Source organism: Entelurus aequoreus, linkage group LG10 (genome assembly GCF_033978785.1).
Source record: "Entelurus aequoreus isolate RoL-2023_Sb linkage group LG10, RoL_Eaeq_v1.1, whole genome shotgun sequence".
Lineage (NCBI taxonomy): Eukaryota > Metazoa > Chordata > Actinopteri > Syngnathiformes > Syngnathidae > Entelurus > Entelurus aequoreus.
Genome location: NC_084740.1, coordinates 35,600,935 through 35,608,921, shown reverse-complemented (window position 1 = coordinate 35,608,921; position 7,987 = coordinate 35,600,935).

Here is a 7,987-nt window from a genome sequence, read left to right as displayed (position 1 = left end):
ATATTGGACACAGTGTGTTGTCAAGCTTATGAGATGCGAAGCAAGTGTAAGCCACTGTGACACTATTGTTCAATTTTTTTTTTTTTTTATAAATGTCTAATGATAATGTCAATGAGGGATTTTTAATCACTGCTATGTTGAAATTGTAACTAATATTGATACTGTTGTTGATAATATTAATTTTTGTTTCACTGCTTTTGGTTTGTTCTGTGTCGTGTTTGTGTCTCCTCTCAATTGCTCTGTTTATTGCAGTTCTGAGTGTTGCTGGGTCGGGTTTGGTTTTGGAATTGGATTGCATTGTTATGGTATTGCTGTGTATTGTTTTGTTAGATTGATTAATTTTTAAAAAATAAATAAAAATAAAACAATTTAAATAAAAATAATAATTTAAAAAATCGATTTTTTAAAAATGAGAATCGATTCTGAATCGCACAACGTGAGAATCGCGATTCGAATTCGAATCGCTTTTTTCCCACACCCCTAATTTCCATTTTGGACCTTAGTGTCCCCTATCTACAGCTGTTAGAACTTCGATCGTATTATATACAGTGGAACCCTGATTTACGAACTTAGTTTGTTCTTGAACAGGGATCGTAAATCAAAAAGTTGGTATGGTGAAGCAAATTTCTCTAAGAAACAATGTAAATATGAATAATTGGTTCCAGCCTAGAAAAAAAGTCAATTTTTTAGTGAAGGTTTGTACACTTTGAACACAATATTAAGTGTTATATTGTTTATCAAACAAACATATAAAGGAGGTAATGAATAACTATTGTATTTTCTGGACTATTGAACGCACCGGAATATAAGCCAGACCCGCTAAGTTTTAGAATATATATATTTTTTCCATATATAAGAAGATGACAATAACCTGCAATGATATACTTTGCGAAATGACTTATTTACACAGTAAGATTCTGTAAATGTTTATTGACATACCTTAATTGTTCCTAAACGGTGTCTGTAAGAAGGCAGTAAAACGGTTGATCAAACAAAACAGAAGTCATAGTCATTTACCCACTTGTTGCGGAAGATAGCTCTCCATTTAGCTAAACAGACTCAATAACTCCACAGTGACGTTTTGGTGAATTTACTGAGGAATTTGTGAAATTGAAACAATACAAAAGAAGAATGCTATTGTAATTTAATAATACTAACACAGACACTCGTAAATGTGTTAGCATATTAGCTAATGCTAATGACGCTAGCGTGATTACATTACGATAGCACATACAAATATGCATGAAAACGCTCCTACAGACATCACACATGGGACGGTTTAGTAAGTATGAATAGTTTTAGTTATATTGTAAAACTTAAAAACATTGCTCGGGGTGATGAATGAAGAATCATTTCGAGCAGAAACGCTATGGACGGCTGGAAGACTGAACGACACTTCGGTTGAAAAAAGAAAGCACTGCGGGTAAACGGAAGGACATTGCAGCACCTGCAGTGAGCAAACTTGTATAAAAGATGGCGCTATAGCACAAACAATAAAACACCCTCTCAGTGTTTTTGCTCGTTTTAAAAAAAAAAATCTTTATTATAGCCGCCAGCAAAGAAAAATCCATAAATTAGCTGCTCCATCTTACGAGCCGCAGTGTTCAAAGCTTGGAAAAAAGGAGCGGCTTACAGTATCTCTTTATTAACAAGCTAAAACAATATCGACATGCTCAACTGTCCTGTATGCACTGCTTTGCCAACACTTGCACACACCCAGCAGTCCCTTTGGTGCCCTCACAAATGATCAGAAATCACAAAAATCCTTAACTTTAACAACCGTATTGCTACAATAATAAACATTAAAAAAAAGTCAAATCCACTTACAGTACATCAAAAATCGTCAAAGGAGCAACTCATGAGAGAGGAGAAAGAGAAGGACGTGTTTGTGTTTGTGTTTGTGTGTGTGTACTTGGAAAAGACGCCGCTGAATAAGAAGTAGTCTTCTCCTTCGCTGTGAAATAAGTCCGCATTGGCATTTTTCCCCCCAGAAAAGTCAATTATCATCACAATTGAAAACTTGCTGTGCTACGAAGCCGGTTTCCTCAAGCTCTTCAATACGAGCAAGCACAAAACGGCTGCCAGCGGGACACAAAAATGAATGAAGCGTTCGTACCCAGAAAAATGGTTCTCACACACAGGCATATTTGGCGCCATCTAAAAGTTTGTGAACCGAAACGTTTGTAAATAAAGGGGTTCGTAAATCGAGGTTTCACTGTAGTAGTATGTCCATTTTCAATAAAAAAGTCGGACAAAGACCGAATTGTACGAACATTTGTTGTATGAAAAATAATGCAAGTCCAATTAATCCGTTGCATATTCTTTGTTTGGGAACTTGAAACCGCGGAGTCAAACGTGGGCAACAAGTTTGTCACGTGCAACGTTTGGCCGTACGATAATGGAAACGAAAAGCATGGCAAAATTTCGGCAACATTTTTTGTCAAGAAACGATTTATATGAAAACCGAGGTTACCGCTGTAACTCCATTTTATGTTCCTCTCTTCATTCAGCGAGCCCTGTCACCAAATCACACCCTAAAAATATCGTTTCCTACCCTTACCACACACACACACACACACACACACACACACAAACACACACACAAGTCTGCAATTAAAGTGCATTTAATTTTAGTCTCATCTGGCATGGTCCCCGCACAAAGGTAGCAGTGTTGGCCCGGGCGGCACGGAACACACCAAGGTATTTATGCTGCCGAAAGTCTGCAGTGAAGGGAAGTCAGGAAGAAACAAGTAGAGAGGGAAAAGTCTCGTTTTTGTCACCATCATCGACTTAAACGAGGCAGACTGATTATTCACGAGGATGAGTTCTTAATGGGGCTGGGCATTACGTCCGAAGACTGTATCACGATATACGTTTTTTAATATTGGTCGATATCGATAATTATTGATATTTTTTTGGACCAATGGAAATATAATAAATGTGAACATTTTTACTTCAAGCGTAACCCTTCTCTGATTATAATCCCCCCCATCTATCGAGGCAGAAAGGAAATTAAATGTCAACACAAGCATGGAAAACAATCAGTCAATATAAACACAATTCTAAAATCACAACAAAAACTTAACATTAACCTCTTTAAGGTAAAAAAATAAATAAAATAAATATATGTAAGAAATATTTAATTAAGTGTAACAAAATAGTGCAAAGAGTGAAAATATAAACTTAGAGAAACCCGGGAAGAACACGTTTTTGCAGGTTTAGTGCCAGGAAGTAATGTTGTGCAGTATGAGGATTTACTACCTTATACTTTTGAAGCTGAATATACTGCTGCGTATAGAAGCCAGCATGAAGGAAGAGTAAGACGTTGGAGCAGATGGAAGCCGGGAGAGGGGGATGAAAGTGATTTTGACGCTATAAAAATGGAACTTGGAGACGAGCTATTTTGACATGAATGGATTGCTTACCCAAAATCAACAGGAAACGTCCCCGGCCAGCTGGACCAGGCAAACAACTGTCCATTAAGTGAGTCACTTTAATATCGATCATGATACACGCAGCACGTCATGCATGTTATTACAACTACAGTCCAACTTGTCCAAATTAAAGCTTTACATGGACTGGCACCTCAGTATATCTCGGACCTCATCCAAGTTTACACTCCTGCGCGCGCTCTGAGGTCCGAGAGCCAGCTCCAGCTCGTGGTGCCCAGGACGAGGCTTAAAACCAGGGGAGACAGGGCCTTCTCTGTGGTCGGCCCTAAACTCTGGAACACTCTGCCCCTCCATGTTCAAACTGCTTCCACAGTGGAGTGTTTTAAGTCTCGTCTTAAGACCCACTTTTATTCTTTGGCTTTTAACACTACGTGAGTTGTGTGGTCTTCTGTCCTCTGTTGTCCTGTGTGGTTAGGGTTAGGGTTATAAATTTTGATGTCTATTTTACTGTTTTAATTGGTTTTACCCTTTAAAATCTTTTTTAATCATATTTATTTTTTATATTGTCTCTGTATTGGTTTTCTATTCATTTATTCTTTGTTTTTATTCAGTCATTGGTGTAGCATAATATTGTTTTTAATATTGTTTTTAATATCGTTTTTAATATTGTTTTTAATATTGTTTTTAACATGGCTGTGCAGCACTTTGGAAACGTTCTTGTTGTGTAAATGTGCTATATAAATAAAGTGGATTGGATTGGATAAATAAGTTATTACAAAACCCAAAACCAGTGAAGTTGGCACGTTGTGTAATTCGTAAATAAAACAGAATACAATGATTTGCAAATCCTTTTCAACTTATATTCAATTGAATAGACTGCAAAGACAAGATACTTAATGTTCGAACTGAGAAACAATTTTTTTTCTGGCAAATAATTATTAACTAATGGTAGCTACACATTACAAACAAGTTGGCACAGGGGCATTTTTACCACTGTGTTACATGGCCTTTCCTTTTAACAACACTCAGTAAACGTTTGGGAACGGAGGAGACCAAGTTTTGAAGCTTTTCAGGTGGAATTCTTTCCCATTCTTGCTTGATGTACAGCTTAAGTTGTTCAACAGTCCAGGGGTCTCCGCTGTGGTATTTTACGCTTCATAATACGTCGCACATTTTCAATGGGAGACAGGTCTGGACTACAGGCAGGCCAGTCTAGTACCCGCACACTTTTACTATGAAGCCACGCTGTTGTAACACGTGGCTTGGCATTGTCTTGCTGAAATAAGCAGGGGCGTGCATGATAACGTTGCTTGGATGGCAACATATGTTGCTCCAAAACCTGTTTGTGCCTTTCAGCATTAATGGTGCCTTCACAGATGTGTAAATTACCCATGTTTTGGGCACTAATACAACCGCATACCATCATAGATGCTGGCTTTTGAACCTTGCGCCTATAACATTCCGGATGGTTCTTTTCCTCCTTGTTCCGGAGGACACGACGTCCACAGTTTCCAAAAACAATTTGAAATGTGGACTCGTCAGACCACAGAACACTTTTCCACTTTGTATCAGTCCATCTTAGATGAGCTCGGAACCAGCGAAGCCGACGGCATTTCTGGGTGTTGTTGATAAACGGTTTTCGCCTTGCATAGGAGAGTTTTAACTTGCACTTACAGATGTAGCGACCAACTGTAGTTACTGACAGTGGGTTTCTGAAGTGTTTCTGAGCCCATGTGGTGATATCCTTTACACACTGATGTCGCTTGTTGATGCAGTACAGCCTGAGGGATCGAAGGTCACTTGGCTTAGCTGCTTACGTGCAGTGATTTCTCCAGATTCTCTGAACCCTTTGATGATATTACGGAGCGTAGATGGTGAAATCCCTAAATTCCTTGCAATAGCTGGTTGAGAAAGGTTTTTCTTAAACTGTTCAACAATTTGCTCACGCATTTGTTGACAAAGTGTTGACCCTCGCCCCATCCTTGTTTGTGAATGACTGAGCATTTCATGGAATCTACTTTTATACCCAATCATGGCACCCACCTGTTCCCAATTTGCCTGTTCACCTGTGGGATGTTCCAAATAAGTGTTTGATGAGCATTCCTCAACTTTATCAGTATTTATGGCCACCTTTCCCAACTTCTTTGTCACGTGTTGCTGGCATCAAATTCTAAAGTTAATGATTTTTTGCAAAAAAAAAAAAAAAGAAGTTTATCAGTTTGAACATCAAATATGTTGTCTTTGTAGCATATTCAACTGAATATGGGTTGAAAATGATTTGCAAATCATTGTATTCCGTTTATATTTACATCTAACACAATTTCCCAACTCATATGGAAATGGGGTTTGTATGTCTCTGGACACATGAAGACTTTGAATATGACCAATGTATGATCCTGTAACTACTTGGTATCGGATCCATACCTAAATTTGTGGTATCATCCAAAACTAATGTTAAGTATCCAAACAAGAGAAGAATAAGTGATTATTACATTTTAACAGAAGTGTAGATAGAACATGTTAAAAGAGAAAGTAAGCAGACATAAACAGTAAATGAACAAATAGATTAATAATAAATTTTTACAGCTTGTCCCTCATATTTTTGACAAAATAATAGAATGATAAATGACACAATATGATACTGCATACATCAGCAGAAAAATTAAGAGCCTTTGTTTGCTTACTTACTACTAAAAGACAAGTATTTTATTATTTAAGGACAAACTGATGAATCGTTTGCCATAAGAAACATATGTTTAATGTACCGTAACATTTTTTGTTACAATAAAGCCAATAAGGCAATTTTATTTAGAAAAGTATCGAAAAGTATCAAAATACATTTTGGTACCGGTACCGGTATCGGGACAACACTAGTCTCAACCATACTTCCAATGAAAAGGTCAGGAAAATGCTTGTTAGCTTAGAACGCCTTCTGAATATGGTGGTGCTCGTACAGTACGTGAGTTGATGAAGCTGACCAGGTTTATGGACTCCAGCTATTTCCAAGTCTACCTTGTCTCTCCATGGTCCTCCCCCGCCCCCTTCCCAAGTTAGTTTCTGTTCATTGTTGCCGCCTCAGGTGCTGCGGTTAATGGTTAACGGGCGGGCTCGGCCCTGGCAGGGCGAGCGGGGAAGAAACGGTGACATTTGGCGGCCATTATTCATCGCTGCTTTGTCCCCGCAGCGCTGGGGAGTGTTTGCACTGGGATGAATGGGACAGGGTGTGGAAGAAGGCAAGGTGAAGGGGGGGGGGGTTTTGGGAGGTGAAGAAGTCAGGGGGTTAAAGTGTGAGACAACTCTGTGGAGAGGATAAGAGACACAAAGGCCTCTGTGTTTCCACATCACTATCTCAAACTTTTAATCTTTCTTCTTTCTCGCTTTACTCCCGTCATTTTTTTTTTTTACCCCCCCCCTGTCGCTTTCAAGCTTTGTCCGCTGCTCCGTGTCCGCCGCACCCCCCCCCCCCCCCCGCCCCGCACACATATGGCGCGCACAGAGATGTTTGCATGGCGTGTTTGCACAATATGGTGATGGTGGAAGAGTGGGGATCAGTAAGGAGAGCAGCTATTGGCTGTCCTAAAACTCACTACACGACATCTAATTTGCATGATTGGATATTTCCTGTGTGAGTGAAAGCCTCGTTCGGAGGGGGGGGGGCACTGATATCAAATCAAAGCGCGCGGGGAGCCATTTTGATAGTTTTAATTTTGACAACCAAAACAATATATACATTTTTTTTAACCTTTAGGGCTCCCCTCAAGTTTGGTCCTGGGGTCATAAAAATGTTTTAAAAATTTCAAATAATATATATATATTTCAAATCTCTAGATCAACGCGGTGCCCGCGGGCACCAGGTCGCCCGTAAGGACCAGATGAGTCGCCCGCGGGCCTGTTCTAAAAAATAAAAAAAAATTAATAAAAAAAAAATAAAAATAATTTTTTTTAAATTTTTTTTTAAATTTTTTTTTCAAATTAAATCTACATAGAAAAAACACAAGATACACTTTCAATCAGTGCATCAACCCAAACAACCTCCCCCATGCACACTCATCCACACCCACTCACACAAAAGGGGTTATTTCTTTCTGCTACCAATATTCTGGTTCCCACAACTTAGACAACACATCTGCAAGGGACACAGTCCCTGAAGCACACATGATTGTATGTGCTGCTGGTCCACTAACATTTTCATTAATTAGTATTTTTTATGTAATTATTTTTATATTGTTTTACTTTCTTTTTTATCCAAGAAAATGTTTTTTATTAATTTATCTTATTTTATTTTATTTTTTTAAAAAGGGCCTTATCTTCAACAGACCAGGTTGTCAATGAAATTAGATTTGTTTAAAGGGTTTTTTAAACCAGGCCCAGTCCAGATAATGTCCAAGTCGGACTCAGCAACACACACCTTCATTCATGTACACAGAAAAAAATTAGGGAACACAACAGATTGCATATAATTTATAAACAAAATTACATTTTCAAAATAAGCATTTATGTACAGTCCAGATTATGTCCAGGTCACTCAAATGAGGGAACACAACAACAGATATCATATAATCTATAAACATAATTATACTTTCAAAATAAGCCTT